The following is a 22888-nucleotide window of genomic DNA, read 5'->3' as shown; positions in this document are numbered from 1 at the left end:
AAATGTAGGACACAAATAAACATTACATTTATGTTCATTAGAAAACAGTTTATCTAACATATCCAATTATCTCACTAAAAACAGTTTGTGCCTCAAATGCTCTAATTAAAGTAATGGGACACCAAAGTGAACCCAAAAGTGGGCCACAAAATAGTATACATAAAGTAAAGCAGGATGCATTTTCCCCTAACCTCCATCCATGCAGTCTGCAGGTTCATTCTTCATCGTGAAGATGCGGCAGACCTTACAACAGGCGGAGATGATGATGCCATCCAGAGACAGGAAGCACGTCCCTCTGAATATCTTCAGATCGATACACAGATTACACCACTGCACACAGACAGAAGTACCTTATCACACTAGCTCAAGAACATTTTCAGGTCATTTTTGTGGTCACGTTACAAAGTGTCTCACTGAGCTAAGATCAATTGATCTGATGGCTCTTTTGTAGATAGTCACAGAGAATGCAGCAGTCGGGACTTACAGTATTGCGTTTGAGGCACGTTAGAGGTATTCTCGCATGCAAAGGGGTTGCTGAGAGCTCTTTGTGCACAGTAGACAGGTAGAGTCTCTTCTTTAGATGCTCTTCGCCAGTCACTCTAGAAGACAGCATTGAAAAGTTAACCAAATTGCTTGCTCTGTAAGGCAGATGGAAAGATTTTTAATCATTTTCTTGTGTGTGTTTATGTGTGTAGAAGAATGTGTAGGAGTGGTATCTGCATGCGTGAAAGTGTGAATTAATTCACCCTGCATGGTAATAAACCCTCTACACTCTCTCTGAATTTCATCTATATTATAGCAGCACAACAAGGCGTTTTCAGTAGATTGAAAATAGATGTCGGAAGGAACCTGTTAACAATGAATTAAAAAAAAAAAAAAAAAAAGAAAGAAAGAAAAGCTGGGACTTACAAAAACTCAGTGGAAAAATCTCTTCCCAAAGGAACGTTGACCTGTAGAATCAGAAAGCTCTGAATCAGACCAACTGTAGGAAAAAGAAACATGAGATTAAAAGATACGCAAAAGCAGGTATATATAAATGGCGATTGAACCTGATGCGCAATATGATTTTTTTTTGTGTGATTAATCTGGCTTTGTAGATGTCCACACAACAACAACAACAACAACAATCTATAGGCCTAAGCAAAATATACAATTTAAGTAATCTTTCAAAAAATTTTTTTAAAACTAACCATTTATTAGCTGTGAAAGATAAAATGTAAAAAAAAAAAAAAAAAAAAAGTAAAATATAAGTGCACTACATGATCATAAGGCAGCTAAGAAAAAAAAAAGAATTCTGGCCAAAAATGTATTTAAATATATGAAGCTTAATAAAAATATATGTATTTCAAAATGTATTTCAGGGGCAATAGAATATATTTTCAGGCTTACAGTAGCCTACATTTAGGCTAAATGCAATCAGGGAAGGAATAGCCTATTTGAGATCAAACCTAGATATTTAACGATTCTATAATGTTACATTTTTTTAATATATGGTAATATAGTTGTTTTTTGTTTTTGAACATTGTTGATTTTTATTCAAATATATGTTTGCATTTTCTTGGATTGAAATATATGGAGGCCATTATATATATATTTTTTAAATGCTTTTAAAAATAGATTAACATTTTTAACATGTTCTCAAAAATAACAACATATTGGTAGAATACATATTTACATATATTTTGAAATAATATTTAGCAAATACATTTTTTTGGCCATTTGTATACATTTGTATATTTTGAGATATTTTTGAAAATATATTGTTTTATTTATTCTGGTTTTATCAGCACTTACGAGCCATCTTGCTATCCTTAGGTAACTGCATCTTGTGTGTTTGACTGCTGCCTTCAAGACTGTATACAAAGCACTTAACTTCTTTATCAAACACCTGTTAAAAAGATAAAATAAAATCAATAAAACCCCCAGAAATGCTCCAAATGCTCCATCTCAGTAGTATTAATCTTAATATCTCCGCAATAATAAAATAAAAACACTGGACTTCTGCAGATACTATTGTGTTACAGTAACAAGCTATTTCGGTTGGATTCTTTAGTGGTGTTCGTGTTGTTGTTTTTTTTTTTATTTGCTGCTAGTCATATTGTGTTTCATAGATGAACATGGAAAATTATAACCATCATCCAGTTCTATCTGAGATTATTTAGAGGGCAGATTCCACTAAACAAACTGTGTCTATAAGAATCTGTGTTCCTTTTAAGCCAGTAAATAAGTTTTTTCTTATTATTAACTCCAAGGTTTTTATTTTCTTTTTACATTTATGTCTGAAGGCCAACTTCTTTATGACATGCCTTAGAGTCTTGGCTGCAAAAAGCAATTGAACATTTTCACCATTATTGCCCAGAAAAAAAAAAAAGATAGAGTTCACTGAACATGCTGACTTTGTGACAACATGCCCCATTAGTGCAGCATGTTGTGATACTGTACGAGGTAAGCTGTCAAATGGGAGGCTTTCATTAAATTGCTTTTAAGCTAAATTTAGAGTACAACTATTATGAAACATAGAGAAACATGACGGTATTGGAATTTATGCTGAAATATATTGAATATGTTTTCAGTTAAAAACAACGTCCCTTTTTCGTTATGGTAAAATCTGCTGAAACATACTTTAGCTATTGAAGATTCCCTGCCATATAGTTTACATTTGCCACAGGGTCTTTTCCTTGTGCGCTGAAGATGTCAACCATGAGACCACCCTACACACACACACACACACAACCACACACACACACACACAAGAAACACTGAAAAGAATTGCAACTGGAGATAACTTAACAGTTACTTAGCGAATGTTTAATGCTTACTGTAACTGATAATCGTTCCTGAACATGCTTCCAAACGATTGAGATATTCTGTCGAATTCGAAACGAACAAAAGATGACTCATAACCACTGCCGCACAATAACGGCTATAGTTGCTTTCATAATGTTAACAAACAAACATGTTTTAACCACGTTCAGCAGAACGAAAATCCAAAAGTCTTGGTTCGTTCAGTCATTTATTAGTTGTAAGAGCGCTTTATTAATTAAAACACCTAAGTTGTTTAGCTATATTTCTTTAAGTATGAGTTGCCAATAACATTTATTTATTTATTTATTTATTTATATCTTAACCATATATCATGGTACCATGGCCTGTGCTAATTGTTAAATAACTTGATTTTATCTGAACTATGTCATGGTGAATAAGCATCTCTTCACTCATGCTGAATGTCTTAATATTGCAGACTCAGAAAGCGGACTACTGCATTTTGAATGACAGTGCAATTGCATGTGTTAGAAATAACATCTTCCTCGAAGTCTTGCAACACTTTAGACCCACTGCTTTAAGTGCATTGTGAATCATTCATCACTGTTTAATGGTGAATGTCAAATGCATGCATTTTTGTAAGTCAGAGATTAAACTTTCAGTATTTTACCTTGTGACTCTGGAGACCGGCATCAACAGAGAATTAGTATTCATTGTGCAATGTGCAAAAAAAATGAAATATTATCTGTTGAGTTCCTATCCGTGATAATTTGGAGAGAGAAGCGTGTCTTGCGTTTGTGTGTGACAAAGGTTTAACTACTTTGAGCAGATGGTGGGTCTTTACATGCATTTCAATACTAATGATGCAGCAACTGCAAACTGCTCCCCAAATTGGATTTTGGAAGGTTTTTAATAAGTCTATTACTAAGCAATGTAAATTAAGGCCATTGTCACTGAAGGTCAAATATGTAATTTGATGGCAGCTTGGAACATACCTGAATAGACACGCTCATACAATCAATAAGCAAGCAACACTATTCGAAACCAAAAGGGTGCCACTTCACAATGAATGCAGTCAATCTGTTGAATATTGAAAATTATTACCCCAGTTTTCTGTAATTCCCTCTGTGATAGGTGACTGCTGAGCTGTCATTTCAGATCTAATGGAAATGCATTATGTAGCCCTATGGATGCAAACAGACATTTACATCATCTTCTGTCTAAATACATTTGCACAGTTCATTTTAGTATTCATTTTAGAGTTAATTTTAATATTTTTATTGCGTGCATACTATGCACCTATAATTACTGTTTTTGCCAATGTTAATTCAAATCAGCATACATGCATACAGTAAATGAAATTGTGCACTGAGTGAATTATCAGCTTGTTTTGGTGTAGATGTGTTTACATAATGCTGAGTTGTTTATTCTGTAATTAATTTTTGCATATTGATTTTTCTATCATTTTAATATTATTCACATAATTTCATTTTTATGAACTATTCCTTTAAAAATAACTTGGCCTTTAAATAAATGCATGCCTTTAGCATTTAATGAAGCTCTTTTTAATATAAACACTTATAAGAGAAACTGTCTACTATGCAAAAAATCTTATAGTTCATTATTCTAAGTATATTTTCATATCTATAGGAATGTAAAGGCTGACCTCCAGAGAGCACAGAGGCTTTCTAGTAGTTATATTTTTACTCTGTTCAGTGTTAGGTTGATTTTAGTACTCTGATTAAGCTGTTTCTATGTCGGGGTTATTATTGGTTTAATACATTAATATAAAATGTTCAGGACCACAGAAGACAAAGATAACAAATGGACTTTAAATATCTCATTCACTGTAATGGTGATGAATTCGGTCTATTTGCTGTTATTTTGCACTTAAGCATCTGTTGTTTTATCTTTATATCTATTTAAACATGTCTCTTGAGGTTTAGCTGGCTGCCTGAGATGCAAACTGTATGAATATATTGGACTATGAAATATTGTCTTTGCTCTAGAGAATGGCCTCAGCAATTAACCTATAAACCATAGACTTTGTAACCATCATTCCACCGTCACGGAAATGTGACAGCAACCTCAAGATTTCAACAACTTGACAACTTTTCTGAGTATACATGTAACAGCTTTTTTTCCCCAAGTAAACCAATTATAGGGAAAATAATTGTGCTGTAAAACTATTTTAGATTGTCCTTCCCTGGTGTAGAGAGAGTTTTTTTCATGTGCCATGCACATGTAAACAAGCTGCTAATAAACTGCAAATTATTCACTGACAGAAAGGCAAAAGGAGAGTGGCTCAACAGGGAAACAAGTCCCTTTGAACAATTAATGACTGTCTTGTTTTTCTGATTGAGGTATAAAAATAATTTCTCTAATTAAATCATGAGAAACAAACTTATTTCAGACATCTGGTCCTGGACCTGTACGTAGAAAGTAACATATTAGTCTTTTACAGTATATTTTCTTACATATCTTAAATTGTATTCAGAATCATGCTGATTTTCAATTTCATGTGTCTGCACCGGTAAGTGTTCATGCTTGACTTGAAATGATACGTTTAGTTAACTTTATTTAAGTTCGATAGTAATAATAATTCATACAACTGTTCCTGACACTTTCTTACATGTAATTGACACTCTTCTGTTGAAGTGAAGTGAAGTGAAGTGAAGGGACATACTGCCAAGTATGGTGACCCATACTCGGAATTCGTGCTCTGCATTTAACCCATCCAACGTGCACACACACAGCAGTGAACACACACACACCGTGAACACACACCCGGAGCAGTGTGTATATATTGAATATTTACTTTACAGAAATGGTTCAGTGTCATCGAGAAAAAGTCCGTTAGCATCACAACCGTACAGAGGCTAACTATAAGAGGTAAGCTAGCTAAAGATTTGAGCTCTTATTTATGAAAGTTTGGGATTTTAATCGCATATTATATGTAGATGAGTTATTTTTATAGCATTGTAAATGTTTTGCTGGCAATTTGTTAATAAGTGAAGTGACATACTGCCAAGTATGGTGACCCATACTCGGAATTCGTGCTCTGCATTTAACCCATCCAACGTGCACACACACAGCAGTGAACACACACACACCGTGAACACACACCCGGAGCAGTGGGCAGCCATTTATGCTGCGGCTCCTGGGGAGCAGTTGGGGGTTCGGTGCCTTGCTCAAGGGCACCTCAGTCGTGGTATTGAGGGTGGAGAGAGCGCTGGACATTCACTCCCCCCACCTACAATCCCTGCCGGCCCGAGACTCAAACCCGCAACCTTTGGATTACGAGTCCGACTCTCTGACCATTAGGCCACGACTTAATTTTTTATATTTATATTTATAATATTTTAAAACATTGTCACAATGTTTGCAATTGACATTATCGGGATTTAAAATAAAAATAATCCCAAACGCAAGTACGGCGCGTGGGGCTGTGACGTGTGGTCAGTGATCCGTTTCCAAAACCACCGGCGTTGCAACGGCAAAACACACTGTTACCCATTTGAAACATTTTAATGTGAGTATTATGACACAAGTGAGGTACAAAGCTTTGTTAATAAGATAAATAATTGGTTAGCAGGCAAATGTTACATCGCGACCATGCTTTTGGATTCATGCCGTTCAAGCGCATAGATTTAAATCAAGCCATACGTGGCTTTGTGTTCTGTTTTGCCAGATGGTCACGAATTTAATATTATTTGTTTCTTTTCCCAAATCCTCACTGTCTCACCCTCTAGATTCGCAGGTTTATTTTATTGTTGTTTTAATCACTGTTTTCGCATCTCTTACTGTGGTAAACATGTGGAGGGAATTTAAGATTACGTGGCCATGAATTAAGAATTCGTTACTATGACTTAAATTGCTCCCGCATTTAAATTCATGGGTTTTCTAGGGAACAAATTAATGAAACCTGAACAGTGGCCACAAATTAATATGTCGTAGGAACGAATTAGCAAGTTGTATGAATGAATAGCCTCTATAGTATCTGTCCTGCTCGTGTACACGCAGCCCTGTCAAAGCTAAGTTGCCAATATGCAACAATTATCTAGGGAAATTATAATTGAACATGACTTACTACATTTCAGTACAAAATTACTTTGTATTGTATCTGTTTTAATGTACTTTTAAAATTTGGATCACATTAAAAGCGTAGTTTGTACATTAGTAAATTATTTTCGTGTAAGACCCAGCCCGTTCACCGTCACTCACAGACTTTTGCATGTATTTTGCGCATGAGCTGCACGCACCCCAAAATGAAACTGCTTAATCGACCATCGATAGCTCTTATCGATTACATCGCTTATCGACAATTAATCGATTGTCGATTAATCGTTGACATCCCTAGTTGGGGGCTGAGGAGCACTGCACGTTTCAAAATCGAAATCCAGTGTGGGTGTTTTTATATCACTGTATTTCTGATGGAAACCAACTATTTTCAGAAAATTTTGGATGTCATTTTCATTGAATCTTGCATGTAATGTCTGAAAAAGGAGCAGAGCTCTGCTTTGTGTGCAGCGTTCCCGGGGAAACCTCGCTGTCTCCCGCTCCAACAGCGCCTACTGCTGGCAGAGAATTAATTTGCAAATATATGCGGCCACAAAAAGTGTAAATCTGTGGGACTATGGTATAAATAAATTCAACTGTATTACAGTTTCAGTGCAATTCATGTTATAATGTTAGAATTAAAGAACAATTTAACATAATACATATTACCGTTGCACTTATCTGTACATAGTCAATGCAGTTATTTTTAAGCTGTTGTTGACATCCCATCTAAAACGTGATTTAGCCAAAAAAAAACAACAACAATAACATTACCACTTTAATATGTCTTGCAATATGCGTGCATGCAAAGGTTCTGCACGATCCTCTTGTTCAATATTCTCGGGGTCTGAATTGATATAGACGAATATTTGGCGAGGGGCGGGGCAGTACTGAAACGCCGTCTAAGCTGTTTACCAATCACAACGCACTGGGACAGCTAACCAATCACAACACATTACGTTTTTCGGAAGGCGGGCCTTCATCAAACCCAGAACTAATCGAGTTGTTTGTACCAGGCTGGGGAGAAAGGTATTGTAATAATGTAAATTATGTGAAAAATAATGCGATTTTCGAACAACCAAGCATGAGAGCATGTTCTAGTACACCCCCAAAACAAAATCAAGACTTTGTAGCATAAGAGCATAATAGGACCCCTTTAAAAAAATTTATCAAATATAAAATATTTTTTGAGTCCTGTATGTCTTACAAGGCCATCCTGTTTAACACTGCATTGAGGACACTGCAACCTACAGAGGGGTACAACCAGGGCTCGAATTGAGGGGGGATGGAATCCCCCTGGTAAAAAAACAATGCCAAAAAGCATCCCCTCTGTAAAACCACCATCCCCCCTTACCATCCCCTTTGGATTATACATTTTGTGTATTACGTAAAATTTATCATGGACATGAAATGTTAAAATTCTCTACTTATGATCATATACGAACTAAGTAACGGCGATTGCCAATCAGAACTCAGTACTGTAACAAGCTGCGCACAAGCAGAAGCAATTTCATCATTTTTCGTGCAAAATGGTTCAAGCGCAACTTTTGAAGATCTTTAAAAAGAAGACAACAGAAGGTATGATTTTTCCTTGATTAGAATTTAAAGAAATTCTCCTGACATAATGTATGTGTGACTGTGAGGGACTGAGAGACGATAGGAGAGCTGACATTATCCAGCTTTGAGAGAAAAAAAACAAAACGCGTCTTGAGAGTTCAAAGGCATTCACTGCGCGATGAAGCCCATTAGAATACAGTTAGAATGCCCTTATAATTGTACAATGTACTTTTCTGTATATCAGTGCATGTGCGCAAGGCCGCAAGCACAAATGTGCAATTAGTTTTATACAACAGTGCAGAGCAACACTGTGAATGAATCAGTTTTTGAACAAATCCAGTGAGCCTGTGATTCAACGGTCCATTCAGATGGTCTCACTTGTTTCGTTTCTTTTGAATCAGCCGTTTTGAACGAATCGTTTGATATGAATGATTCAGCAAGTCATTTATTAAAACAGGGACTTGCTGCCACATACTGGCGATTTGATTGTCATATTAATTTATCCATGACAGACCTAAAACAAAGAGTATAGAAGACCATATTCTTTGCCTAAACTAGCCAAGGTGCCAGCACAAAAACACATTCAGCAAAATATTGTTTAATTATCAATATTGACCAAAATTTCAGGCCCCAGAAGGCATTTTTTTTAAATAAATAACAGTTAATTTAATAAGGATAGTTTTTCATTAAATAGAAACCAATTTTGTAATCATTGTGTAAAATTAGCCACAAAACCTACGGTAATTCACGCTGGCCAAAACACACAAGGAAACGCGTTGTGAAAAAATTCACCGGCAATCACAGACATGGCAGATTCAGACGGGATTAAAATCACCAAATTATAAGTCTGTTAAACACAAATTTCTCTAACGACCCCCTGTAAAACTAGTCCCGTTCGAATAGGACTTTTGTTTCTTGTAGAAACCTCACACAAGCCTGAAAGGTGCTTAAAACTTAAAATCTTAATTGTTGAAGTAAATGTTGAAATCTGAATTCTTGAAAACTGTTCACCAAAGACTAAATTTCAGTCCGGCAGAATTTTCTGCACACTTCACCACCAAGATCAAAAAGAGCATTGTGAATGTAAAAGCTTCACACTACATTTATAACAATAATTATTAATATTTTAATTGCATTTCAGGGCTGTTCGTGAAGACCGACAATCAAGAGATGTTGTGACAACCTGGACAGAATTCAGCTCCAGATCCACCCTCCACACCAGACTTCTCACTCACAAGGATTGCTTTCTAATAGCATATCATTTGTTCTCTTCAGAGTTTGGTGCATGCAGATATTACTTGATTTTTGATATAATGAAAACTATATATATACAGTATATATATTTTTTCTTCCCCCAAAGCACCTAAAAGCCATTTTACACTTGCTGTACTCCAAAAGGGTGAACGCTGACCAGACAAAACAAAATAAGCATTTTTTAAAAGAAAATAGTTTTTTGGCAGTGTGAAGTGACCATAATGCTGTATGGTAGGTGTGAGATTCATTAAACTTTGTTTGCTATAATACATCTATTCAGAAGGGCATCAGTGTGAATCATAATTCCCCCCACATTTGCTGTATATCCATAGAGTGATATCTTTGTCATAGTATTATTTCATTGGTTAACTAACTCATTAAGACCTCCAACCTACTGGCATAACAATGTAGCCTGCAATGTTTTTAAAAAAAAAAAGAAAAAACAAATTTTTTTGCATGATTTCAAATTAATTATTGGAAGTGAGTTGGTTGAGGGCCTGATTAGCTGATGTATTACAATGCTTGATTCAGGTTCAATAGAGGAGCATGTGATTAGTTGAGAAATTGTGCATAGTTAATGATGGCTCTTAAATATTTAAATACAGTGTGTTGAATGCCTACTAAAACTTGCATAATGTTTTGACCCTGGATGCTTATAGAAGAATAATCTTTCATTTATGTGCCAGAAACATCATAAGCGTTCATAATTTTGTAGGTTCATGCTGAACTGGTGTTGATAAATGTACTCTTTATATTAATAAGTCCATTTATATTGTCACTGTTTTTAAGTTACTTTGTCTGGAGAGTTTTTCAGTGCCCAAATTTTGTTTGTATTCTGTTTATAATGAAGGGACAAATTCTAATCTCGATAATGAAAACATTCACATGTGTGGAGATAAAATTTATTTGCATAAAGTTTGAGTAAACGGGAATATATTCTATGAAACATGTTCGAGATGATTTAATTGAATATTTTAATGTTTTAAAATATATTAGCATGTATAGAAATCTAATATATTTACATGTACAGAAATGTAATATGTTAACAAATATTACAAATTAATATATGGACACGTATTGCAAATTAATATATTTGCATAGTCTGATATCTAAATGTATTTACATATAAACGAAATAAATATATGTAAATATTTTTATCGGAAATAAAAACTAAAACTAAGAGGGCTAAACTAAAACTAAGTCATGAAACTCCAGGGCTGAAAATGAGTCCCACTCCGGCCCTGATCTCACCTGCGTATATTTGCCACACAAATGAAAATGTGACCGCACTTTTATTGTACTAAGTTGTTTCCAAGTGTAGAAGTTCAGTTGAAAACTGAGATAAAGGAAACTCATCTTAAAACTCAAGTGCTGCTGCTAACTAATATTATTGAGACGTTTTTCTACATCACATCTCTTCTGATTCCTCAAGCATACATTGTTCCTCTTTATCAAAAATGAATTAGTTATGCCTGGATGTCTTAAAGAGGAAAAGATCATCAGGATACTCTGTTTTATATGGCATGTGATTTGCTCATATTGATTTCTTTGTTCTAAGTTCAGATTAAAAGCGCAACATAAAAGGTCTAATATTACAGCAGAAAATGCATTGTGAAACCCCATTAATTTGTAATATCCTCATTCTTGGTCTTCTTTAAATATGAGCATGTGTTACTCCTACTGGTAGGGGAACTGCAGATCTTGTTTTTTTTCCTGCAAATGTCAAAGGTTCAGTCAAGTGGAGTGAAACTCAGAGGCCAAAATACATTAGAAAGCTCTCTAAGCAATCTCTCTAGACATGCAATATTAGTGGCCCTGCCATGAATTGTGACACATGTCATGGACATTGTTGCTCACTGAGTGAGTGTGTGATATTTCTTTGTTATGACAATACCATTACCGTATGTCCAAAAGCATGAGCTGTGGAGAGCTTATGGAAACATGTTCTGATATTTCTATGAATATCTTTTACACAGCCCAAGGGTTGTTACAGACTGATAGGTTGCTATAATGAATGAATAAATCTGAAATGACATATAGGAATATGGCCATTTCTTTTACAGGGCATTGCTATGTGATTTCAGAGAAATTAAAGAAAATTAATAATTAACATTTGTTATTATACAGATTTAAAAGTCCTTAAAAGTGAACATTTTAGAAGACATAAAAGTGGAATCTGTTAAGTGAATATGCAGCGCTTCAGCCAGCGGAGTAAAGTGCTCTGGATTGCCTTGTGTTAGCTTGGTCTGTCAAGCACAGAAAATCAATGAACAGCTTCCACTTCAGTTTACAGTCATTTAGTATAGACATTATGTTTGTTTCTGTTCATTAGATGCATTAAAATCTCTTCACGTTTTAACTATATGTGATGTTAACATAGCTGTAGGTAATGGAACACAGAGACTGATCTTGGCACAAAAATCGGTGGGTTGTGCACAAATACATGCCTTGAAAACTCTATTAGAGAGTTATAGTACTAGCAATGCACCTTCAGTCCAAATTTAATTGTGTGTGTGCTTTATTTATTTACTTAGTTTTGTACAGTTCTATAATATAATTTTAAAGCAGAAAATGTTTTAATACATTTTACATTTTCTCTATTTTATGTTTCTGTAATGATTCCCTGTATACACTGAACAAAATTATAAACGCAACACTTTTGTTTTTGCCCCCATTTTTCATGAGCTGAACTCAAAGATCTAAGACTTTTTCTATGTACACAAAAGGCATATTTCTCTCAAATATTGTTCACAAATCTGTCTAAATCTGTGTTAGTGAGCACTTCTCCTTTGCCGAGATAATCCATCCACCTCACAGGTGTGGCATATCAAGATGCTGATTAGACAGCATGATTATTGCACAGGTGTGCCTTAGGCTGGCCACAATAAAAGGCCACTCTAAAATGTGCAGTTTTACTATACTGGGCTTTTAACACGTGCAAAAACTCCCACTCTAGACCAGTTGTTTGGTTTGAACAACCTTTGTACAGTATTGAGTGTCATGAGAACACTAACCAGATGATAATGATCGAAGTCATTTTATTTCAGCCCATGAGCCTCTTTATTTTCCTATTGAAATATCAATGCAAACATGTTCTTGCACAGAAAATGCAAATGTATTTTCCATTGGTTAAAATGCCAGTCATGTGCATAAGTAACTTTACCAAAGCACATAAATGTTGCAAGATATTGTTCTTTATTAATAGGCCACTAAATATAGGATTCGTTTCGTACGTTGCTGAAATAGGACAGGAAAGGTCGCCGAAAAAGCAATACGGGGAAGAGGACATTAATCACAGATTTCTCAAGGAAAATTAAACTGACCTTTTGGCAGGCCAGAAACACACTGAAACTCTTGCTCACTCACATGAAATATGCTGCCGTAACAAACACAGCTCTCACTGTTCTCTCAGAGGGAACGTAAATGGTGGAATTTACTCTGTTATACAGTGTTTTAACAATATGATTGACCCCGATTTGCCAATGCACTCGGGAATAAACTAGAGAATTATAACCATTTTTCACTTTGTCTTTTGCGGTGTTTGGGAGCAATAAACTAAAAGTATTTCTCAGTAGCAAGACAGTGGCTAATTCAGTTTGTTACATGTGTTTGTTTTTCATTTAATATTTATTTATTGATTTATTTAAGTTATATTTAACAAAATAATTTTTTATAGTTTTAGTGTATTTTAGTATATTTTTTAGTTAGTTTCAGAGATGGACTGTGTGTGTTACTATATGATGTTAAAAGATTATGAAAACAAATATTGTTTTCTTCTGATAATGAGCACTGATTAAATGTGGGCGATGTGAGCAGGAACATTTATTAATTATGCACCATAGTCAAATGTTGTTTTCGTTACCTATGGAAAAGTTTCTGTAAATAATGCAATTATGCATAGCCTTTAAAAAAAAGCTCTTTTAAAGTACCAGTAAGTGAAAGAAAAAGTGAGTGAATTGTTTTGTAAGTTGTGTGAAACAGGATTTCAGTTTGCTGGAGGCTTGTATCATATCTCTGCACTCGTCCACCTTAATTAAGCAGGCCGGCAAGTCCATCACTCTAATTCTCTTCCATTCTGTGTCTCGCTCTCACTGCTATCACCCCTGTCCCCAAACCCCTCCCACTCATCTTAAACAAGCTGCCGAATCTGTCTCTCTCACTCGCTTTCGCTCTCATATAGCGATGACTAATCCCTCTGTCTGGAGCCTCAGGCTTTGCGTCGGCTCCCGCTCACATACTGACCTTTTCCCGCTCCCCTGGATTACAGTACACTTTTAGATTACTGTACAAAACAGAAGAGTAAGAGAGTGCCGACTGCTTGAGGACCTTTGGCTTCACAGTTAATGAGTTCCGCTTGTGTTTTCCCAGTAAGTTGGTGATGGAATATAAAGGTGAAGGAGCAAACAAAACATTTGTAAGATGCAAAAACTTCTTTGAAGTTTGGAATACAGGATGACGTGTTTAATTATGTATCTCCACAAAAGGAATGGGAATGACATTACTGTAATATCCATCCTCTATGCAGCTTACAATCATTAAAGTGAAAATTCTTTAAATTCAACATAAAACAGCTTTCATATCCCGTTTTCACTTCATAAAGAAAACATTTGACATTGGAATTCTACGCGTCAAAGTGATAGGAACTTCCATTATAAGCACATATCTGTTTATTTTTTAAACTGAAGGACAAGTGGAAAATATTTTCTGTAGTGACTGACAGCATGTCATGGATGCTGTCCATATAATTTAAACATTAGTATTTTAGACTGTCAATCTGTGCATTGGTAGGGAGTTTTCAGCATCTCTTTCTGCAGATTCCATTAATATGCCAGTAGGGGGCAGCAATTAAAAGTCTTTATGAGTGACTCATTGGGCCCTATCACACACTCGGTGCAATGTGGTGCCAGGCGCAGTTATCGTTTTCACGTCCATGTTGTTTAAATAGCAAATGTATTTGCGCCCATTTGTGTGCCCATGGGCATGCTGGTCTGAAAACAAGGTGTGTTCAGGCGCATTGTTGGCGCGTTGCTATTTTGAGGCAACTGAAATAGACTGCGCCATTGACCAACTAAACCATTGACAAACCTGGTCTATAATGATGCAGTATTTTTTTTTGTTATTTAAAGAGTGCGTTAGTAATATGCACCTATAGGCAGGTACACAACGTGCATACACTTATTACACACACAGGGATGTGCAGCAGCACACAAACATGTCAAATATTAAAATTTAAAGGATTACAATGTAAAAGATTATTATAAATATGAAAAATGCCTATGTCATAATGGAAAGTCATTGCATGTATCAGAATCAGCCTACCTAGGCCTATCCGTTTTTGCGCTTGCAAATTCCACTGTGTAAATAGCGAATCCGCCATGGCGCAAGCGCAGTTGGCTCTTGAAGAGAATGGGAGATGAGACTCTGATTGGTTTATTGCACAATGTGCCCAAAACATACCCTTGACTCATTAAGACAATAGGAAAAAACCCTTTTAAACCATGCGCCGGGAGTGCCAACCATTTTTCTTGTCATTAAACTAGCAAAAGTGGATTCGGACATGCCCTAAGAGCACCTGCGCCGTGCGCTTTAAACCATGCTCGTAGATCACTAAATTAGGGCCCACCGAATCATTCACTGAAATGATTCACTCAAAAATGTTGATTCATTCAGGAATGAAACAAATGACCATCTTTGTATGTGAGTCATTGAATTATTCGTTCAACCAATTTGTTTACAAACAGTTATTTATTCAGGATCGAAACAAGTGACTGTTTATAAATGAGTCATTAATTCATTAAATCCAATTGTTCAAATTAAATAGTCAAATCAACATATTCATTTCACTGAAGGATTCGTAAACATTTTCTCTAAAGTCAATATGTTAATACTTGAATGTTTCTGTGTCTATGTTAACATACAAAATGGTAACTACCATTACTAATGAAATCATCTTAAATTGTATTTAACCTGAAACATTCATTTAAAGTTGTGTTTTTGTAAATGTATCTGAAATGTAAACGTCAACCCATGTTCTATTCTGTACAAGGAACTCCCATTAAAACCAGTATTAGAGCACGGCTCTCTGTTAGATCATTTATCTGAGGAGCACACATGATGGATACACCAGCTCTCTTAGCATGATGCATGTTTCTGACCTCTAAAGGATTACATTATCAATAAGAGTTATCTGCCGCAAGGCTGCCATGCGTGCAATTCAGCGCACTGTGAGCTGTAGATCTCATGATTAACATGTTGGCAACTTTGAGCACTCAGCTGAAACACAAGCTGTGTGAAATCCTCCTACATACATTTATACTGTACACCTCTGTCAGATTTACAACATCCATGATTAATGTGTTCTTTGGACAGAAATATAATATAACCAAATGAATGGCAAAATAATTGTGTGCTAGTTTGTCTAAGATGTTAAAACTCACTAATAAAAACATCTCTTTATTCTGTTTCGTTCCAAGTTAGAGTTATTATTTATCTAATAATATTTATTTATTTACTTGGATTGATATTGAATCTTCGCCCACGCTGTTGTTTGAAGAAGCGGTGAGTTGTAATTACTGTTTATGTATGAGGTAAATAAAAGCCAGCTCTAAATGCCATTTGAAGGCCACTGTTGATTGTTCATGCAATTGCTACAAAATTGGGCTGAAGCAAAACATTTACGCAGAGAAAACTTGCTGATAGCTATTATTTGTTCTTTATTAATTGACAATGAGCTACGAGAATAACAACATAATTCAATGCAAAGCCAATATTTAGCTCTGCAAAAAGCTCTTTGTGTTGCAGAAAGGTGCAGAACAATCGTATTGTTTAGGGAATATATCATCAAAGAAAATCAACTGCTTTCACAGAAGGATGCCAGGTTTCAGCAAATGAACTTTTCACTTCCTAATCCATGTTTTTCTCTTTTGTGTACTTTTTGAAAGCTTCAGTTAAAGAACAGTAATACTTGTAGCATTTAAATGTCACATTTTCTGAATGAGCATTGAGATATTAGATTGCATGTGCTTACATTTAGACTTACATTCACACACACAGACAGTGATGGTGTTGGGTGTAATGCAGTACTGAGTAATTAATTACTGTAATTGAATTACTTTTCCCTTGAGTAAGAGTAAAGGATTACTCTTCATTTTTCTGTAATTTAATTACAGACACTTCTGATATAATTGCATTAAATACTGTACAGACACAATTCTACATAAAGTATAGTGGATTTACCAACCAAATGTAACATTTAATGTTAAAATGTATGTTTTTTTATCTAACTTTATCCCTTTAAATACTTTGGTATTTTCAAGAATAATGTATGCAATTGTATATTATTATTTGAAAGAATGAAAAGCAGTATTAAGAAATTAAATAAGAAATTAAAAGCAGTTTAATGACTATCCTTGTATTGTTCATCTAGTCGAGGATGAACATTTTTTGTATATTTCTAATAACCTTTTCATGCAGAAAAGATAAAGATGTGGGTTGCTGCCAGGTTGGTGTGAGTTGACATTTAATAAATAACTTGCAAAAGCTTTTTTGTTCTGGATGTGAAGGTCGAAGGCCACGTTTAAGTTCATCCTTGAGCATTGTGATGTATCCCAATGATGTCACTTCTGCTGTTATTTGCTAGTTTGTTGTAAAACTATTCATTATATTATGTGGCCTGGGTGATATCATCCAAATGGAAGATATTTTCAGAGGTGAAGCAAGTTATTATATTTTGATGAAAGCTTATGAAGGCTTTTCTTTCCTTTGGAATAGTGTTCAGAGTCTCGAGAAGCAAACTGTGAGAACAGGCCATTGTGAGATCCTTGTGTCGTGTCACTCTCTCATTGAGTTGGCTCATATATAGACATGCTTCGCTGTCTCCTCATATCTTGGCATGCGTGATATTTGTTCATCAGCATGCATAATTACCCATCACAATCTGTCATGCCAGATTTTGTGTGAAGGAGACTAATTAAGTGCAGATTGATAACGAGCCTTTGGTTTTTATTTAGCAGCCCAGTAAGAGGTGTAGGGTCAGCCGGGAATGTTCCCCAACCTGGAATGACACAAAATCGTGATTTGTTGGTCGTCAGACCTGATAAATATACACTGAGATGTTTTTGTTAAGATCAGGGTTTTAGCATGTTAATTTAGTGTCACTGAGTGCAAAAACATGATAAAAAGTAATGTGATAGGAAATAATGAACCATTCACTCTGTCCTGTACGTATTCTGCAATAATAACAGATTATTATGATTACCATCATTTGAATAATTAATCTGTATCATGTATTTAGTTTATTTTTAAATTATAGATTATTAGAATTAAAATTTCTATCAGTAATTGTCTATAATAAAAACTAAGAGAAGGACATGAAAGTCCATGGCATTGGAAATGTACTATTATTTACTTAGTTTATTTGCTTTTGCTTTTCTGTGATCTTAATTATAATAAAAAGCCTCTTGATGGTTGTTATCGGGACCATTTCAGATAATGAGAGCCGCATCCCTGCTAATTGCTTTTATTTCAGTGGAGGTACTTGTATTTAGCACTACAACTTTACAGTATTTCTACAATTCAGTTAAATCATTAAGCTGAAAAGACAGCATCTGTCAAGAACAAAAATGTACAAGCACAAGAGCTCTCTCTGGGGCCAGGCAATTTTTAATAATTGTGTGCTTTTTGTCATGTTCTGATCAGACCGACATAACCGCTTCACCCCATAATACTATGATTACAACCCTTACTAGAAGTACTGACTCATACACAGTCTTGAGCCTTGATGGGCTTATAGTTTATTGGAACATTGCAATAGCTTGTACCTCTCTTGTGAATTTGCAATTAGTTTTCAGTTTGTTTATAATATGTGGAATGCTCTAACAGGAAAAGCACTGATGATAATTGCCAATATAGTTCTTAATACATCAGTAAAGTATGTCTTTCATGTTGGAATCTTAACTTAAAGGGATAGTTCACCCCAAAATTAAAAGCATACCATCATTACATATACAATGCAATATATTATTTTGCAAAACAGAACATGAGATTTCAGGCAGGATATTTGTCTTTTTTTATACCGTGAAAGTGGATGGTTGACCAAGTTCTGTCAAACTCCAAAAATTAGACCAAAAAATATGTCCCCATAAAAGTATCATAGTAGTCCGTACAAAGAATCCTATTTATTTATTTTAACCCATATGATAGCTTTATGTGAAGAAAAGCCCCAAATTGAAACCATTATTCACTGTTTTTTATTATTTTATGTATAAAAGCAGCATTAGCATCCTGCTAAAAAATCTTATTTTGTGTTCTGTGGAAGACAGTCACACTGGTTTGGAATTACATGGTGACTTTCATTTTTTTCTTCATTTGTTTTGCATTGAAGACACTGGGAATATTGATATGGAACAATTTGAATAATCTAATGCAAAGTCTGCTTCTTGAAGAGAATTATACTGTATTTGGTTGCTTATATGTTTCACACATTTTAGCTCAGGCTTCGTTGAAGTTTTCTAGTACATAAAAATGCTTTTAGAATCACACCTTCATTCTGTGTTAGCTGTAAAATTAAGTTTAATCAACCTGTTTTCTCACATTTTATCATTTCCTCCTTAGTGTATTGTTAGTCTTGCCGGTACAGAATAATAAACAATAAGCAAACTACATTATGCACATTATTAATTTTACAATGGTGTGACAAGCAAACTATAATGAACCCAAAAACTAATTTTATCCATGAGCTTGTGGATTCCGTTTTTTTTTCCACCACTGTAAAAGCAGCAAATCAAATGCGTACATGGAATGTATTATTCAAATATATTTAAATGAAGTCAGTGTATTCAAATGGAAACAGCAACGGGTGGGTAACTCTGACTGCATTATGTGCCGAGGTATAGCTTACTTTTCTTGTTGCGATGAATGCTGAAAAATGAATACACATATTCAGCCATCCAACATGTTGTCTCAGAATGTTTCGCATTAGACAGATTCCAGAAAATAACTGTTCACTTTAGAATGTCCACAATGTGTTATCAAGTAAATGTATCACCTTTTAGTAAGTTTTACTTTATAGAAATACCAAACACTGTATATGCTAGTGCAGTGGGTTTCTTTTAACCCTGTAAAATGTTTTTTTTTTTTTTTAGAAATAGAACAGTTTATTGAGAATGAGGAGTTTTCTCTTCATGCCTAACGCAAGAAAAAAACACCCTCACTTGTTCTCATTCAGAGGCCCAAACTGAGCAGCAATTTGGTGCAGTTGCTGATATTTACATGTTCAAAAAGTAAGATGAGATCTTGAAAGCTTATAATGTAAATCAATGAGATCTAATAATATGCTATATAATAGTATTGCAGACTACTTGCATAAAATGCTTATAATATCAGTTCATCAAATGTGGTGATCATAAATATCACTTCCAATAATATGTCTTATAGTAAGATGATAGTTGCTATAAACTATCAGTCAGAAGGCATGTAGAAGAAGGCATGTGTATAACATTATGATTTAAGCGGTTAAATTTGAGTAGAAAAAAAACCCCAGAGGAAATAGCATCCTTTTAAAATATTTTTCTTCAAAATTCAGACTACAACAAAACTGCCTTCTTTTGAAATATGAAACAATTATACAGTATGTTGCAAAATTATATGCAGAACCAGACTGTAGGTCATAGTATTGAATTTAATACAAAACTTAAGAGATTTACGAGGGCAATTTACCACTTGAAAATAAATTATATTAATGAACTCCATATGAAATAAGAACACATCTCAGAGTAATATTATTGCTTTAATACTTACTGAATAGTTTTTCACCTTTTATGTGGTTTTATGTCTGTTTAAAGCCATCATATTTATTTCATTCATATTTTATCAAGTAATATTTTATAACCAGTGCTGGCCGCTGGGTAGAAACTGACTACAGTGATTTTTTTATTGATTACATGATTAGATTAATCACATAGTCACATGCCATGCAAATAAACAACAGGTATATTTATTTTTTATATAAAGTTTTATCTTTATATATATATATATATACGTGTGTGTGTGTGTGTGTGCATGTTTATGTGGTTTATGAGGACACAAATTTGTATAATGACATGGGTATGACAGAGGTGTTACAATATGAAGGTGGTTTATGAGGACACTGCCTATGTCCCCGTAATTCAAAAGGCTTAAAAAACATACTAAATTGTATTTTTTTGAAAATCTAAAAATGCACAAAGTCTCCTGTGAGGGCTAAGTTTAGGTGTAGGGTTGGTATAGGGCAATAGCGCACACAGTTTGTTCAGTATAAAAACCATTACGCCTATGGAGAGTCCCCATAAACCACAAAAACATGTATGTGTGTGTGTGTGTGTGTGTGTGTTAGTAAGCAATTTACCCAGCACTCTTCGTAACTTTGTTTTGAAAAAAAAAAAACATTACTTTAGTATCGTATCTACCAGCATCAGTGTTAATCTTATATTAATTTTACCAATTACCTAAAAATTAAATAAAGATTAATTTGAACTCTATTACTTATATCCATGATTAAAGAAATGTAGTGTTGCAGATTGCCCCAGTTTCTCAAACTTTATCTTTGAATGTTACAAGGATCACAGACAACAAGGAACCCTTTAGAGCTAAAGCACATCAGTGCATGTCCTACATGGGTCGCAGTCACCATCTGCATGCAGATAAATCATTGATTACACTGATCCATGGATCGCTGGGACCTCTGGGAATTGAGCGTCAGTGGTACCAGGAAGGGAGTGAAAAAAGAAAGAATGAAAGAAACAAGATTAATAATAGCTTGATGCTAGAAAGCCCTTTGGGAGCTGACTGCTAAGTGTTGTTGACAAAATGCAGGGTTGTAAGGCACAGATGAATAGTCTTCAGAAGCTGACACCATGGGGGAGTGCTATATTGTTGTAGTAATAGAAAAGCAGCCAGTGAAGCACCTGTCTTTAGAGTCCGGCTGAGGATGGCCCGCACATGCAAATCGCATCCCTCTCTGAGGCCTCTCAAATATACACTCACCTAAGATAAGGGCAGCACAGGGGGCCAATCAGTATGCAGCTGTATGCTTCTAAAACGTGTTGTTGCTAGGAGCGAGGCAGCTAATCTGAATGTGTTGATTCTGAGGCAACAGGTGAACATTTACAAAATTGTAAATGCACCTAACAACGAATGTAGATGAAGTCTCCGTGTTGTTGGCATCGGCATATATATCCAAAATATTCAGAAGAAAAAGAAAAGAGTCACAACTCAGTTGTGATTTAAACTCAGTATTGCAAGAGAAAAGGTCAGAATTTTGAGTAAAAAGACACAATTACCATTTTTTATTTGTATCCCATTTTAAACATTTTCTTTCACATTTTCTTTAAAAATTTACTAACATTATTAACAATTAGATTACTAACAATTAAACTGCCTTGTTTTGAAATATAAAACAATTATATGTGGTAAAATTTTATGCAGAATTAGGCTATAGATTATTGAATTTAATACAGTACTTAAGAGTAGAGTACTTAAGAGAGCAATTTTACAACTTGAAAATTAATTTACTATATTTAAAATAAGAGCACAGTTCAGAGAAATAATATCATTGCTTTAATTCTTAAGAATATTACTGAATATTTTTTTCACCTTTGGTGAAATGGTTTTACATCGGTCATATTTTATCAATTCAGTCATATTTCAGCAGGTGAAGATTTGTGAATATAACAAACAATGAACGTGGTTGAAGTCTCCATCTTCTTAGGATCGTCAGCTTATAAATGAACTGTTGCATATTTGCCCATGGGCGTGCTTGAACCAACCTCGCCATTTCCACTAAACACAAGGGAAGTCTTGTCTCACCACCTGCAGACATTTATTCTAGAAAAACACACATTAAGCGGCTGAAAGTGATTGGAGCGTGACCACCACTCCCCCGGCCCGCCTCCTTAAGGCATGGCCTTAATTGGATTTTATGAACTATCCCTTCAGGCTCTAAAACGTCCCATCAGTCCATTTGAGAGGGTGTAGAATGTGTAGAATTCAGCAGAAGCTGTATTCAAATAGGACCATTTCTGTGTCATAGCGAGGGGGGTTGTTCTAATTAAATCTGAATATGGATAATGCAACTGACCATGTGCATTCTGGGACTGTACGTCCCAGCCTGTTTTCAAACTCTTCATTCCTGGCTTCCTGTGTAGATTATGCTTACCAGCGTTTTGTGGTCTTGTTTAAGCAGAAATGCAAGATCAACATTTTTCTGACCTCAGATATC

At 35.0% G+C, this 22888-nt stretch overlaps 1 pseudogene across 1 annotated transcript; it reads right to left on the bottom strand.

Moving 5' to 3' along the window:
• Nucleotides 1-186: 186 nt before the first annotated feature.
• LOC306879680 (protein CFAP20DC-like) lies at nt 187-2702 on the bottom strand (annotated as a pseudogene). Its single transcript has 5 exons — nt 2623-2702; nt 1795-1888; nt 910-982; nt 485-599; nt 187-330 (listed from the first exon to the last, which is right to left on the bottom strand). The product of its transcript is annotated as a protein CFAP20DC-like (transcript).
• Nucleotides 2703-22888: the final 20186 nt, after the last annotated feature.

Source organism: Barbus barbus (assembly GCF_936440315.1).
Source record: "Barbus barbus genome assembly, chromosome: 13".
Lineage (NCBI taxonomy): Eukaryota > Metazoa > Chordata > Actinopteri > Cypriniformes > Cyprinidae > Barbus > Barbus barbus.
The sequence above is the reverse complement of the archived record's forward strand: the minus strand, read 5'-3'. Positions and strand labels throughout refer to the sequence as shown.